The sequence below is a fragment of the Lissotriton helveticus genome, chromosome 8, assembly GCF_964261635.1.
Source record: "Lissotriton helveticus chromosome 8, aLisHel1.1, whole genome shotgun sequence".
Taxonomy (NCBI): domain Eukaryota; kingdom Metazoa; phylum Chordata; class Amphibia; order Caudata; family Salamandridae; genus Lissotriton; species Lissotriton helveticus.
Genome location: NC_136069.1, coordinates 1376524043 through 1376541236, shown reverse-complemented (window position 1 = coordinate 1376541236; position 17194 = coordinate 1376524043). Strand labels below are relative to the sequence as shown.

The window sequence follows — 17194 nt, the reverse complement described above, 5'->3', positions numbered from 1 at the left end:
TGAATACCGCCACATAATCTTTACTGGAAACCAGGGACCCCCACTGAATCAGGATTTTAATCCATGGACCCACAGTGAGTCATTACTTAAAGTCAAATACCGCGTCAAAGGCTTTTTCGAGGATTTGAACCTCAAAAAAAGACACAAAATTACAGAAACAATCAATCAAATGCTGAAATATTTCATTTAATCACAAACAATTTGAAATAAAAAAATCCAAATTTTACTTGGAAGGTTGAAGCTTTTCAAAATGTAGTTTACCACGCATCGTCTATACTATGTTTTGTTTGATGCACTTGCACTGATCCCACAAAGGATACAAACTTAATTTTTAACCTCCAATTTCAAATTCCTTCACATTTACTGAACGTTTTAAAATTGAGAATGTTACCCTTTTCATATGTGTGTGTGTATGTATATTGTATATAGTATGTATGTCTGTCTGTCTGTCTGTCCTTTATGCATTACTACACCATTCATCCGATCGCCATGACATTTTGGGAAGTTGTTGAGTACACTCCCGCGAAGGTTTCTGGCATAACAGTTTTTGAAATATCAATCCCCAGGGCCCTCATAATCTTTCAAATACTGATGTACGCACACGACGGAAAAACAAAAAATTGTGTATCCACAAGCTCTCGAATAAATAAATACAATTAAAACAGCATTCATCCGATCGCCAGGAAACTTTGGGAAGTTGTTGAGTACACTCCCGCGAAGGTTTCTGGCATAAAGTTTTTTTAAATATCGCCCCCCCAGGGCCCTCATAACCTTTCGAATACTGATGTACGCACCAGACGGAAAAACAAAAAAACGTGTATCCACAAGCACTCGAATAAATAAATAGAATTAAAACAACACTTTGAAATGTTTTTCATATTAAAATGAATAATTTTAAATAAAAATGACACAATGTAAATTGAATGTTATCATAACGAGTTTCCTTGAATTTCCTTTCTTCGGAGATGGCAGCAACTGGGGCAATATTACAAAACAAGGCAAGGCTTTTTGAATGATCCATTCAAGTAGCTATCATTGAACAGTATATTTTGTATTTTGCATTGAATATATACTGTCTAGGGCTGTATTATGTAGTATATTTATATACTGTTTGTATGCGGATTTTATACCTTTTCCGAATTTAAAAAAAATCTAAAATGTGATTTTTACGAAACATGATTGCAAACATGAATTTTAAATAATGTATTTATATTTATTTAATATTTATGTCTCGGCTGGATGTATCTCGAATGAGATGAGGTCATTGTTTGCTACAGGATAGTATGTCTTTTATGTAGCTGCCTTCCCAGCTCCGTTTTGAATTGCACTTACACTTTAAATACTGGTCCTCGCCATACGCAACATGACATGTGATCAAGTCTCAGCTGAGGCGAAACGCATCATGGCGGACTGGCTGGCTAAAATAAAGCACTTTGATTGAGCACTGATTTCTGGGTCTGCTCTTAGTCATTATTCAAGGCTGGAGCCTTACTTTTGGTGACGACTTACATATGTATATATATTCACAAAGAAATCCCAAAGCGAAACCAGCCGGAATGGAGCAACACTAGGGTACACACTCTGTAAGCAAGGATGCAGGTAAGTGTAATTTATTCAAACATCATTGTCCAAATGACTCGTTTCGGCCGCCAGACATGCGGCCTTGTTCATATAGCTCGCTGTTAGAAATGGTGCAATATATACAGGTAACAGTGGTAGTATTTTTTCCATACTAAGTGAAGTAAATAGGCATTTTACTACATATGGTTTGCGTTTAATATAGCGCTGCTTTACTGCAATTTGTGGAAATGACATCAGCAAAATTCTGTCATGCAATGGCATAGTAAACAGACTATGTGATACACATACATATGATGCAGAAGAAGAAAAAAAACAGACTGTACAGATAACCGTGTTTGTTCTCTGCAATCTACTAGGATATAGTTCGAGCTAACTTGCGCGCACTGAATAAGTTGCTACCTGACAAGCAAACTACCAGGCTTCCCGCTAACCACCTACTGTAAACAAACAATCCCATAATATAGGCGGTGACTGCCATGAGGTAACAGGGAGCATTAAACAGCTGGTGGGTTGGGGAATGCAACACAGTGTGCGCGACTGGCACATAATGACAGTATATGCTCAATGAAAGTGCAAAACGTCTGATTTTAAAATCTGCGTTATGCAAAGCAAAAACCGTAGTGCCCGACCGCGCTAATGCGTTCACAAGGTAGCCTAACTTCAATATTATTGCATGACAGCAGGGATACTCACCCCTGGAGTATAAAAATAAAAGTGAGTGAGTGTGAGGGATATGTGCTGTGATATATTTACACACATGAAGAGGCGTTTGTGCTTAGTGTGCATAAATAGTGAAGATATTGGTGCCGTGATGTGATACCTCTTCATATGGGTGCTAGTAAAAAATGTGGCAAAATGTGGAATGTAAATAGTCATACATGCTGTATGTTGGCCCAATGCAACCCCCTAATCCCTATCGATTCTGAGGCTATAATTATGGAGAGACGAAGTTCTAGAGTAAAGCAAGTAATGCACATTAAAAGGTCAAACGGAACACAGATGCTATGCAATGCTGGCAGTGAGAAATAGAATTCACAAATGTTGTTACAGCTTAGCAGATAAATGTAAGCTAGTTCCCCAACTCGAACTACATGGGGTGGTGTGCTCAGTGTATATACAGTGAAAATATGATGAAATAAGACAGTCTTCAAAGCCAACGAAGAAATGGCACATATGTACAGGAAATAACAGGTATCCCAAAGGGAACAAGCAATATATAGATAACAGGAAGTGATGCAAATCCTCACAGGTGTTGAGGCCTGTGGGTGTCTAGGTGTTTAACTGAAGGATATATTTGCTTTCCGACCGACGCAGAAACTTCTCTCTATTACCACCACGTCTCAGTGTGAGTATGCAGTCTATCACTGAGTATTGGAGGTGATCTAAGTTGTTATTGTGGACCGGATAAGCCGGATCACTGTTGACGATAGCTCTTAGGTGCTGCAGAATACGCAAATGCTCCTGTAGCTGGTTACTACTAAGCATGGGCGTAAAATCCGTTCCGCTCGCGGATTTTGCGGATTTGCGGTAAATTCGCAATCCGCGAACTCTCGCGAACTTGCCGAAAATTCGTAAAATCCGTGCGAACCGGATTTTTTGCTTGGTCGCACTTGCCAACTAGAATACTATACAATTTCGCGGGAGTAAATACTTGCGAACACGTAGATGCGGCGGGCAGCGACAATCTCGCAATTGCGAGATTGCTAAATTTGCAATTTCGCACAAGAAATCCACCAGCAGGCAGCATAAACCTTGAAAATTATGATTTGTATCAGAATAACTCCTCAGGTTGACATTTGCCTGCACTTTTTCTTTGCAAGGAGTCCATTTTGGGGGCTGGGGGTGGGAGGAAGGAAGTGCCCCACAGTCTCCAACTTCCTGTTCCTGTCCACCAGGCTCCTCCCAGTGCTTTCTTCATGTGCTGGTCACTTTGATTTGGATCTTGACCTGGAAGGATTACTTTTGTGGATGCTGCTGGATATTTGGATTTTTGCAAAACTGAAAGCACTCAGCAGGTGCAAAAGTTCAATCTTATCATTAGTAACCATTCCCTGTAGTGCTTCCTGAGGGGGCCCTTCAGAGTTCATTTGCCTACTTGCAACTATTCTATGACCCTGCTCTGACCCTCACAGCAGGCTCAGAGAATAGCTACAAGTATACAACAAAGGTCCTGTTAAAAAAATTACACTGCAACAGAAAGCAATTACAGACAATACTGAAAGCACTCAGCAGGTGCAAAAGTTCAATCTTATCATTAGTAACCATTCCCTGTAGTGCTTCCTGAGGGGCCCCTTCAGAGTTCAGCAAATTACAGATAAGGAAGCAGGTGCCAGCCAGACTGGAAGTTTAAATTCAGTGACACATTAATCAACCCCAAATTAATTCATGTCAGTTGAAGCAGGGCAGGTGTGCTTGCTTTTTTTCACCCCCATAATCTACAGTGATAAACCAACCAGAGGGTGGCAGGGATGTACCTGAGGGTGGCATGGGTGTACCAGAGGGTGGCAGTGGTGAAACAGAGGGTGGCAGTGGTGAAACAGAGGGTGCTGTGAACCTGTGATGATGAACCAGATGTAGAAACAACATAGTCGCGGTCGTTGCGAGCCGACAAGTAAGTTCGCAATTGCGAACTGGTACAGAATCCTCGCGAACTGGCAGAAATCCTTGCGAACACACAAAAAAAAAATCCGCTAATTCGCGAGAGTTCGCGGATTTTGCGGATTGCGAATCCGTAAATACGCAAGTTCGCGGATTGCCAATTCGCAAAATCCGCCCATGCTTACTCCCTCCCCATGGCTTAAAAAACAGTGCACTTACTTTAATTTAAAGATAGGAGGGCCACAAGGCACACCCCCTTTCTGAGCCATTAAAACCCCGGGACCCAATCTCAAGTCACTATAACTGGTGGCCACATTTACTTGAAAATGGAGTTGGGTGTGCATCACCCCTGCGCTTTGAAAAGCCTGCAGGACCCCGTGCTCCAGCTCAATGGTTGTGTCCCAGGGTGTTCACCCCATGGACACCATTTCCCTAACTGCAAGAACGCGGGCAGGGAAGTTTTGTATGCTCCCACCCATCTGGAGCTGTAGAAATGCTCTTGCTGGTTCCCTGCACTCTTGTGCATAGGGAAACATAAATTGCTCCTGCCCAGTGGGATCAAAGAAAAAACCAGCACCAGCTGGGTGGTGCAAACCTGGCTACCGCAGCACCCAGAGTGAGTGCACCCTGGGGAGCCAGCCGAACCCCAGGGGCCATCGTCATTTCCCACAGCCCCCAATGTTTAATGTCTTACGGGCGCCACCCTTCCTTTGGCCCCAGGGGTTGGGGTCACAAGGACCAGTATTGGCTCAGGGAGGAGGGCCACATGCCCTCCTCCACTTTAAGTAAATGACGTCCCTGGGCCTTTTTCAAGAAAAGGAATCAGCAAGATAATATACAGACTCACTCTCCTTGGATAACAGGAGTAATGTCCTAAATGAAGCCCTTAGAAGAGCGAGGACAAAGGAAAAGGGATCTGTTTTATATCAGGATAAGGATGGCTCATTGGAGCGGGAAAAAAAATGGTGGTTCATGTGCAACCGCACTTAGATTATTTATGGAATACAATCTGGCATGCTCAGAAATTAAAAAAACTTGTAAAAAATAATTGACACAAACTGGAGCATGATGAGCATTTAAAAGGGAATGTGGACCCACACCCCAGGATCACTTACTGAAGAACTGTAACCCTGGGATACATTTGGAGACCCAGCTTCTACAACGATGGAGGAACTCCAAAGACTGGTTACAAGAGCAAAAAAAGGGCTTTGCAAAATGTGATGTCGCAAAATGTGTAAATTTGGCCAAAACAAGAAAGAATGTAATACCTTTGAAGGCTGCAGGATCTTGATACGAGGCACAATAACGCACAACATTGAGTTCTAGGTATATGTCCTCTAATGTGACTGTAGGAAGGTATATGTTGGAAGTACAACCAAAAGATTAAGAGTGAGCTTCTTAAAGCACATCAGGACCATAAAATACTGACTATGCGCTGTGGCTAACCATTTTATGGAGATTCATCAGAGTTCATTGAAGGAATTAAAATATTATGGAATAAGACAAAGAAACATCCCCGAGGAGGTGACAGAGAACTTAAGCTGAGGAAACTGGAATCAAAATAGTTTTTGATGTTGGGAACTAAGAATCGGTGGGGCCACAAAGATGTAGAGCTACATGTTCATCTTTGAAGCATCTAGAGCAGTAGAAATGTACGATCATATTCAGATTCAGAAAATGCTTTATTCGATTTTAGACAGTTGATAAAATCGTAAAAGCAGAATTAAAAAAAAAATCATACAAATAGGGATTAACAGTACATATATACAAACGACTGACCCGACAGTACACGATTTACAATTTAAAATCTAATCAATTGCAATTATGGTTTTCCTTTTCTTTAAAATGCTTTTCAAAAGTCCAGACATAATGCCTATACAATATACATTATCCAGTAGTTGTAAGTATAAGAAAGCCGGGCGACAATGCCGCCAGGATTCTTGCTTTAAAAAAGGCATAATCCATCTAGCACGTTTCGAAGAATAAAATTTACAAAAAAAAAAATCACATGCATTGTTGTTTGTGCAGATATGTTATCACATGGGCAAAAACAAAGATCCCTGGACCAATCATTGACAGCTGGAAATGTAACCAAACGATGGAAGCTATCAAACCTAAACCTAGTCAGTATGTATCTATTGTATCGCCCCATACACCACACTAGGTAAGGTTGAATAGAAAAGCTTGCCAGGGTTAGTTGATGGTGAATCACCAAACTTTTCTTAAATTCCTCTGCAATTCTAAGGGACTCAAGACGTGTCAGACATACAACTTTAAACTCTTTCCTCGATATAGAGCACATGGTGTCTGGGTTAACGTAAAAATCTGGTCTACTCAGATCGTTAAAAAATTTTCTTGCGTAATTCAGCCAGGGGATTTTTTTAACCTGATCCAATTTCATCAAATCCTTAATAATTTCGCGGTTCAACCCTAAACTGGGGGAGGTCCAAACTCTAATTACATCGGAGATGTGGGAGATCCCCAATTCACTATGGCAATTAAATACAGATGTGCTCTGGGGAACAGCTAAAATAAACCTTAAAAAAGCATTTTCTACTAACTGAATTGGGGAAACGTCATAAAAACCCCAGCCCCATATATTGCGATGCTTAAGCAATTTGCTTGGTAGATTTTGAGGAGGATCCACGGGGGCCTCTTGCCCATTTTGTTTAAAAAAATTCATCACCGCCGCTGTCGACCTCTTAAAAAGAAGGGTCCTGCTCTTGACCGCCGGTCCCCAGGAACCTGTATCCTCAAATAGATCGCCACAGTAAGAGAACGTTTTGGTTGATTCTATTATTCCCCTCCCGGCTGGCAAACTACTACATTTATTCTTCCCCATCCCACATCACATCACAAATGTTTTCTTTACATTGAGTTTAAGGCCCTGAATATCCATAAAATCAATGCAAGTGGCAAGGGCTCTCTGGAGTCCAAGCTGGGTTCTAGCCATTAAAACGGCATCGTCCGCGTGGAGAAGGGAGATAATCAGCTTGTTATTAATTTGTGGTGGATCTCTAGCCCTGGCCACCAGTTCCTCTTCTAGGGCGTTGGTATATAATGTGAAATGGAACGGGGCCAGAAAGCAGCCTTTTCTGACGCCCCTCACCACGCGGAATGGCTTTGTGCACTCCCCCTTTAGGCAGTATCTCACCTTAGCTGAGGCCCCGCATATAATTGCCTCAAGAATTGCACCAGTGCGGGCTCAACTTTTAAATCCTCTAAACTTTTCCACAATCTACTATGGGCAACGCAATCAAAAGCAGCGAGAAGGTCGACAAATACCAAAAATAGCTTTCCAGCCTTTGCTTGGGAGTAATTCCCCTATAAAATAGAGAAATTTAAAACCTGCTCTATTGTGCCCATTCCCTCCCTGAAACCGCAGTGGACCGGACATAGAATATTATTGTCTTCTGCACACATTTGAAGTTTATTCAGAACGACCCTTCCTGCTATTTTCATAAGCGAATCTAAAAGGGATATGGGTCGATAGCAGGCAGGGTTTTCACTGTCCCCTTTTTTTAAAGATAGGAATTATCACAGACTCAGACCATGATTTAATAAAACTCTTTGCACAGCATGCTTCTAAGACTCGAGTTAACAGTGGGGACCATAGCTCTGTCGTGCATTTATACAGGTCTAGTGAAACCCCATCGGAACCTGGTGTCTTGCCTCCTTTACTTGCATTAATGGCCACGAAAACTTCATCATGAGTGATATAAATATCAACAGGTGAAAAATCAGTGGGGTTTCCAGATAATTGTAAGCCTGGGGCTATGATAGTATCCTCATTCCCCTTATTACTATAAACCTTGGAGAAAAAAATCAATCTACGATTTCTCATCAATAGCTACCTCTATCTTTGCTCCCTCTGTTAGCAAAAAACGGAGCCTTTACTGCCTGCCAGAAGGAGGTACAATCCATGCACAGGGATGTTTCATAGAGGTTGGTCCAGGCTTGTTCTTTAATTTCTTTCTTACGGTTTTTCCTAGCGAGATTGTACACCTTCCTGCAAACTCTAATTTCCTGGTGATCTCTCTCTGTTCTGTGAAGTGCAACCTTTACGGATGAATATGTTTTGGTGCACATAGTGTCAGACCATCCATTATTCATTTTAGATGAACCCTTAGGGGGAGACTCACCGTATTTTGTACGACTAGTGTGATTAGGGAGAACGCGCTTAATATGTCCGTATGAGAGGTGCCTTCTTGCAGGTACTCTAGTATTAGGACCATGGCCTCGGTGATTATCTTTTTGTTCCACACCTCTGGGTCTTTCGTACCCCAGCGTAAGGAGTAACCATTCTGACGAGCCAAGGAAATATCTTGAGTCCAGACCAAGCTATTTAAAGTTGGTTGAGTACCCGTTGAGGGAAGCACTATGTTGATACTAAGTGGAAGGTGATCACTCAAAGCGTTGAAGTAGGTTGTAAATGTATCTAACCAACTTGCGTAGCCATTTGGGACAATAATAACATTTATCAATGAATTAAAACCTTGACCAATAAACGTAGTACCAAAATCTACTGGTGGGGAACACAACAAATTAGCAAAATCCAGATCAAAAGATGGCATAAATTCATTGAATCTTTCACCCCTATCTGAGTGAGCAAAGTAGACCACATGGCCATTATCTTCTATTTCTGTGCCACAAGTCCGCATTCAGCTTGAGAACGTATACTAGTATCAAAATCACCGCCCCAGATCGTGATCACATCCATCCTTTTTGGTGCTGCTATTTTGCATGAATCATCCTTAAAGCTCTTTAAAACATTGCCTAATTGACCCCTTTCTATATTATAAAAATTTACAATCACTACCTCAACTTGCAAGAGCAAATTAATAGTGACTATCTGATAAAAAGTGGTTGACTTTGTCATTTTAATGTTTTGGAGCCTCAGCACATTTGAAATATAAACACAGATGCCCCCTTTGTGTCTCCCATGGACTGACGGCATTGCTGGGATGTGAAAGGTCTTAAAGCTATCAATATGTAACTAATTCAACAACCATGTCTTCTGGAGACAGAGGATATCAAAGTTGTTAATGAAATCTGACCATACTGGATTATTCAGCTTCGACTGGAGGCCAGCAATGTTCCAAAAAGCCACTCTGACAGCCCCTCTGACAGATTCGACTGGAATATTAATCCCTGACCACTCGCATCCTGGCTCTGGCACCCTTCCCTCTGCGTTTTTTACAACCAAGCTATGATCACTAACTACAGTGGGTGATACATCTATAGGTTCTCCCCTACTTGGTAAGTCACTCTGAATAACTTTTAATGACCCTACGGCTCCTTCTGGTGATAAATCGCAAGAGTTTTGAGGAGCCAAGAAAACATTAGGCTTATAATGATTGTTGATTATTAAGGGCAAATCGTCTACTGCAGCACATCCACTAGTAACTTCACTCTGGGCTGCATTTAATTCCCCAGAGGGTTCAATGGAACATGCCCTCATGTATACTTTGGGAACCAAGCTTGCTACAGGATTATAATGACCTTTTGTGGCCAAAAGTCAGTTGACCTCCTCTAAAAATTGAAGGGGCCCAAATCGGTTTGTTACCTCTAGATTGTAAGTCTGGTTACTGTTGGTCTGAGAGCTTGAGTGTAGGGCTATGTGCTTGTTAAACGTCCTGGCCTGATAGAAATAGCCCAAAGGAAGAACGTTAATGCCACCTTTCATAAAATTATTAGCACCGGTTCGAACAAGAATTTCGTGAACTCAGGCTGGGGAACCCAGAGAGAAAACAACGCAATCCCCTTTCAGAGTATTCTACTGGATCCCACCCAGGGGACACGTCTCACCATTTAAAAAAAAAAAAAAGGAGAACATCTCTTGTGTCAAGCCCATTTTAGTCCCTAGGCAATGTATGGCCTTATTCCTCAGGGTAACCCAAGATTCTTTTTCACCCACAGCGAGCATAGGGACATTAGCCAACACCAGTGTGTAGGGGACCGCAGCAGGGGGAAGATTCATATTAAAATGATTTAGAGGAGATTACTGATTATTTACCGCAGGAGCTCCTGTGCTAGAACGTGGGTCAGGTAGAAACAAATCACCCCGTCTTACTTCATTTCTATCACTCTCACACCCTCACATTTCCAAAACCTTGTTTAGTGAACCTCTGGATGAAGAATCCTTCAATTTCGTGGGTCCAACTGCTCTACTGATTCTCTCCCTCATTTATGTGCTTACTGTCTCCTAGGGTGTTAGCTAGTGAGGGCTGAATATGATTTATGACTGTTCTTTCATCCCCGCAGGTCTCAGGCTGTGTTGTTGTAACTTCCTTTATACACCCTAGGATAGTGTCCAGGCATGTTTCTATTTTATCCAGTCTCTTCTCCAGGGTGCCGATGGATTATTTAATAAATATGGTAAGGTAAATTAACAGACACGTCATCCCAGTAGGATTGTTGGTGGGGTTGCCTTTGCCTTTATTTTTGGTACATATTACCTGTTTGTTACCTTTGTTGGTAGGTAACGTATCTTTCCCCTGTTGTAACTTGGGAGCAGATTTTTGGTTAATAGAGGCAAAAGGCGCTTCATGCAGGTAAGGTTATAGGGTGTCCTTTTTAGAAATACACACTCTTTTTGGCGGTGGCAATGGTTCAGCATCCGGATCGTTCAGGGAAATCTCGTCTCTCGCGATCTTGACACAGCCATTTTGATGTTCCGCGGGCGTGCCATGTGAGTAAACTACCCGCCCAGCGCATTATGAGGACGAGTTTTGGCCCTGCTATTTTGAGATGAGCCATGTCAGTCTTTATTCAAAGCCTCCTCTACATTTGAAACTTGTTTTTCAAGGGCACCCACTGCCCCTGTTAGATATTTCATCAGGGACATGTTAGTACCTTTAGCCTTATGTACCTATTGCCCAGGGATTGAACTGTGCAGCTTTCTCTGACCCATATTATAAATCAGGAACACAACCCAAAACAAAGTTACCGGGCCCCCAAAATCGTGAGGGATAACAGAAAGTACACCTCCTTCCCTATTACGTGTCCCAGTTAGGTAAAAATACAGTTGAAACAGTCAATACATTCACCGCAGTCAAAAAGTCAGATATTATTCCGTAGCCAGTTGCACAGAGCCAAGAGGGATGGCCCAGCCGAGACTATCGGACTCTGACGGGCTCAGACGGGCCCGTCTTGGCCTGGTCTTGGCCCAGGCGCCGTCCGTGCGTGTTGCGTGACTGGTTCCGATTTAAATGAGGTGGTGCAGGTGCTGGGCAGAAAGTGCTACATGCCAGTAGCCCAGGCAGGGGCTCTCCCAAAAGTGCAGTGTGCAAAGTAGCAGTCACGCACCATTGCGGAGCAGTCTCCCACCTTCCTGTGACCGTCTCCAAATTAAATGAGTTGGTGCAGGGGCCAGGTAGAATGTGCTATGTGCCGGCAGCCCAGGCAGGGGCTCTCCCAAAAGTGCAGTGTGCAAAGCAGCAGTCTCGAACCGTTTCGGAGCGGTCTCCCACCTTCCCGTGACCGGCTCAGATTTAAATGAGATGGTGCAGGGGCCGGGTAGAAAGTGCTACGTGCCGGTAGCCCAGGCAGAGGCTCTCCCAAAAGAGCAGCGTGCAAAGCAGCAGTCTCGAACCGTTGCGTCTCATCTGGGAACTATTCATTCTGAGTGGTTGCATTGTAAAAAAAAACATTAATGTAGTGATAATTAGGCACATCCCTTTAAGACATGAAAGATTTCCATCTTGAACGGATTATGACACCTGGTATAATGTTGATCTCAGGAACAGCATATCTACACTTTAATATAGTATGAATCTGTACTATATAACCTTTGATAAGGGCACATTCTATGCCTATATTCTTTTGATTGTATCTTGATGGAGCATGAATTTGCACTATGTAATCCTTGGCAAACACCTTCACTCATTAGGATGCATCCCACAATATGTATAGATGTAGATTTGTATGGCGAATATAGATTAAGTAAACTTCCCAATACATTAGGGGATGATTGTGAGTCATGGGTGTCTTGCACATTTGTCTACTGACATCTCTCTATAGACCTTACTTGGAGCATGTTTAATGGGAATAAATGTAAAGCACAGAAGGCGATCATATTTGCATATTGGGCGACCAAGAATGAGCCAGGGTTATGCATATTTGCACACTGCATGGCAGTGTATTGTGAAATAGCCATCATGAAGTAAAATGGATGTAGGATTGTTTGTGATTAGCTGCAACATGGGGTAACATATGCAATTCAGACAGTTTTTACAATGCAGCAGATAGAGGAAATAACAATGATTAGGGGATAACATTGAGTCCATGGTCAACAGAAATATATCTGATACAAGGGTTAAATTGCAGTGGTGTGAAGATTATGAGATACTGACATTGACAAGTTCTGAGATGTAGGGCCCTTAATTGTAATCTGGCTCCTAATACAAGGAGTGGAGGAGATATCAAAGTCTCCCATTCGCATGTATTTACCTCTTTCCATCGACCCACCCTTCTCTTCCATGTTTATTACTAAAATGTAGCCCTACATCTGCAGAAATCTCTGCAGATGTGGTGGAGACATCCACATAGAAAAGTATGAATCAGCAGAGGTGGTTTTCTCTGGCTTTAGGTTAAATAGAATTGTGTCATATGTGACTAGCTCTACTGTGTTGTGGTACTACTTCACATACTACAGAATGCAATTAGTGAATAGGCTCTAGCAGCATTTTGCAATATATGACTAATACTGCTGTAGTACTACTTCACGTGCTACAGAACACAGTTTGTATGGAAGAGTACCAATCTTATTGCTTTTCCAGAAGTGCACAAGTCTCAGAAAGAAACATAAATGAGAAAGAGAAAAATTAATAGACAACGCTACTATTGTTGATTTGGGCTAGGCCAAGAGGCCACGGGCATAGCCCCAAGGAGATCCAGGCTTCAAAGGCAACCATGACATGGCACAGTAAGAGGGAATGGGTCGGATGGTCGCAAGATCCATCACAGTACCCTAAAGAGCACTGCTGCAGGTCTAACGCTTACCCTTCAAACTGAAAGATCTTATCGGAATGTTCTAGTTGGCTCTTGCAGCATAGCTCACCAGTTCCAATTAGGTTAACACAAAAAATTCTACTGCCAAATTGGTAGACGAGGGTGAAGACCTAGTGGGGGAAAGGGGTTATCTTTAGTAGCAGTAGAGAGATAGCTGTATAGGGAAAAAAGAAAGGAGATTTAACTAATTGGCTCAAAATGAGCTCTAGAGTATTACAAACAAAGTATTGAAAGATGCATACCTGGCTGGAAAGTAACAATGGCCAAAGATGAAGTGCTGCTGATTAGGTTGCCCACAATCGTGATGGCACATTCAGTGATTATTATGCACATACAGAAAATGCAATCATAGAATATAACAAAATGTGTTCTCTAAAGAAATATTTCACATCAATGTATGGGTTAATGCACAGCAAAAGAAAAGCATAACGTTCCCTAAGTGTAACTACACTTTATAGCACCAGTAAAACTTTGTAAACCATGGGAAATTACAAACAGTCAGAAGAAACTCCTTCAGATATTGAAGACATTCTCAGTACCAATAAGAAATCCATTGCTCAGCAAATAAATGAGAACTATACAGAATGCGGCACAAACTACATGGAGTCAGACTGACCATCAAGCATCCAGGGGTACAATGCTCCTTTCAACTACTGCTGCTACTTTGTCCAAAATATGCTCTTCTCTTCTGGCAGATTCGTCTTCAAGAATGTTCCAGCATAATGCTGGAAGACTCCGCATACTACGAACTTGAGAGAATTGCAAACACTGCACCAATACTTGGGTCTACGAATAGGCCAAACAACAAGCTTTCCTGCAAAGGCAAACAAGGCCTAATCGATATCCAATATATTGAGGTAGGCTCCTGACACAAACCACATAACCCCCACTTGCTTGGCCCTTGTATTGACCTAATAATATCTACCTTACATCGTACCCCTTTTGGAATGCCTCACCCCCCCCCCCCCAAATTCTGACAAAACTAGTACCTTGTAAAACTGCAGGAGGCCAAATAAGTGGCTAATGCGGTCTGACAGAATAATCATGTAATAAAGCATACAGCTGATACCAGCAACCACAATGGATCCCTCTGCATTTTAGAGAGGAGCGCATGCAACCCCTTTAGAAATACATACAGATAGTAGAATAGCCTGCTGGTTTAATTTTACTTGGAGGCTTAGATGGTCCTTTCCGATGACATAATAAACATTAAGGTTACTACATGGAACAACTATGATGACCGAGTATTCTATAGAGTAGTGAGTGTCAGAACCAATCTACCATTAAGAAAGGTCTAAGTTCTCTTTTGCAATACCTATAACAAAACATTACAAAGTCATATGATGTTAACAAAACAAGTAGAGAAACAAAATAATGAATCCATAAAGAAGCAAAGTGAGTTTTAGTCAGCTTCCTATGCTGACACAAAGCAGAATATGTTTTTGAATTACAGGCAAACACTGTTCTACTAACACCCTTACACTTCAGATGTTGCCTTGAATGTGAAATAGCTCACACATGTAGTGACTGCTGCATTTAATTTGACACAACAAAAGAAACTTTCATCTTTATGCCAGCTTTGAATGAGCATCAAGCAGTAAAGGTTGCCTTCATTAAAACTTCCACTGACAACTACACATTTTAATTAAGAGCACAACAGAGCCATTGGCTATTTCCGTCATGCTTCTTTTGTTTCAGCTGCAGAGTGTGGAGAATAATAATCCTGTATCAAGACTGTAACGCCACAGCTGTCTAATGTTACAATGTCTGCAGTATAAATGTCTAAATTAAGTAAATGGTACAATAGTAGCTCTCACAATTAACTCTGTGTACCGACAGACTGAAGGTACAATACACTGTTAACTACCACACATTACTGAATTTCATACATTTTTTAAATGTCATGCAAAGATTTGCTTTTTTTTAAATAAAAAAAAAGTACTCATTCTTGTGAATTTCCAATTGCAAAAAAGCCTCACTTGTAAGGATAAAAGTGCGTTTAATTACATATTTACTGTTCGCTCTAAAAGGTCACTACGTTCTTCACCAATGGTTAACTTTAAAATGTATGAATGTGGGAAAGCTTACAAAACACAGCCACAGAATAGCCGAAATGTTCCGTGAAAACAATAAGCAAACTTTTTTGAGATGGTTAAGCCATTGTTTTTCTCATGAACATATATCCTGACTTTTTAAGTAGCTCTGTAAAACAAGAAGATTAAACAATTTGTAGGAACAAGCTGCTTTTTCGAATGTACTGCAGCATAAAAGGAAAGTTCAGTTTACCAAATCACTCTGCTACTGAAGGTCAAATTGTTTCCAGGAGGATTTGTACATTACTGAGAAACTAGTACGTGTGTGCATGGATAGCTATAATTGTATATGATTCTTAAGCGGGGCGTATATAGCATCATAACATCATCTATCTTTACTCTGACAAATACGACAATTTGGTACACGTGGAACGCGGTGTATTGTCAAATCCCAACATACGTTTTCATTGCCCTCTGTCTTTGTCCACCTGCTAGCATGAATTACCCAACACTGAGTGCGTTCTTAAGCACTAGGCGAATCGAGAGATGCGAGAAAGTTTGAAGAGCACCATAGATGTTAAATACTAGAGTTATCCACCATCGCTGTCCATCATAAAGGACCTTGTGTTAACATGCAGTTGTAAAATGACTGCTTCAGGGGGTGGGTCAATCAGGCACTGGACAAATGTATTCCATCCAAATGGACTTATCCGAAGAAAGCATAGGCCAATGTTTGTTTGATGAATCACTCACAGCAGCCAGGAAGAACTGCATGGCTTTGGAACGCTCGTATGATTCCACAACTAAAGTCAAATATAGAACTGCCATCAAAGCCTACCATAAACTGGTTCGGAAGTCCAGCGCTGCCTACTTTGCCAATAAAATCAATACTAGCAACAACCCCTCTAAAACTAACTTTTCTCTTTTAAAGGATATGGTGAAATCCCCTCAGGCCCTTGCAAATACTATAACTTCTAATGCTTAATGTGCGGTATTGGCTGCCTACTTTATGACAAAGGTCGAGGTATCTATAACAGTCTTTGCCCAGAGAGGACAGTCCTGGAATTCTTGGAAGGCCACCCCACAGGCACTGATAACTATTCCCTCCTAGCCCTTTCTTCGATTACCACAGAAGGCCTTCAGGCTCTGCTTACCAAGATAAAGTCCGGATCTCCAGAGGACCCTTTAAAACCAGACCTCTTCATAAAGTTCCTAGATTGTCTTCTACTCTGCTGCCTGTAATTTATTAATTTATCCCTAACCGCAATCCTGGACAAATGTGAAATTGATTTCCCTGTTGAAAAAGCCGTATCTAGATGCCTCTAGTCCAGAGAATTACCGCCCAATTTCTTTGCTCCCTTTCTTAGCCAAAGTCATAGAATCCCATGTGAACACCATCCTAACTCAGTACCTGGAATCCTATTCCATATTAGACCCCTGCCAAAATGGCTTTAGACCCCGCCATAGTACGGAGTCTGCCTTACTGGCTGTCACTTAGCAACTCAGAGCCTCCCTGGATTTGGGCAGAACCTCGGCACTGATTTTACTCGATCTCAGTGCCTCATTCGATACAGTCTCCCATAACATCCTGCTTTTTCGGCTGCTGGAGATCGTTATCACTGATAAAGCCTTTGCCTTTTTTGAATAACAGGACCTTTAAAGTCATTGCAATTCCTTTCCACTACCTCACAGACTCCCTATGCTGTGGCATCCCCCAGGGTTCAGCGTTGAGCCCTACCTTGTACAATGTGTACATCCGGCCGCTTGCACTGCTGGCCAGAGCCCGGATCATTTCCCTTGTGTCATATATGGATGACACACAGTTGGTGCTTTCTTTCACCAATGACCCTAGTCAAGATGTCACTAAATTTTAGAAAGACTTGTCCGCCATCTCCGTCTGGATGAAAGACAATTGTCTTCAACAGAACTCTACTAAATCTGAGATCCTCCCGATAGGCAGAGCCTCCCAT

At 41.9% G+C, this 17194-nt stretch overlaps 1 protein-coding gene across 1 annotated transcript in view; it reads right to left on the bottom strand.

Annotated features, from left to right (window-relative positions):
* Positions 1-17194, bottom strand: part of GBE1 (1,4-alpha-glucan branching enzyme 1) — a 686238-nt gene that overhangs the window by 37401 nt on the left and 631643 nt on the right. The gene's annotated exons all lie outside the window — the stretch shown is intronic.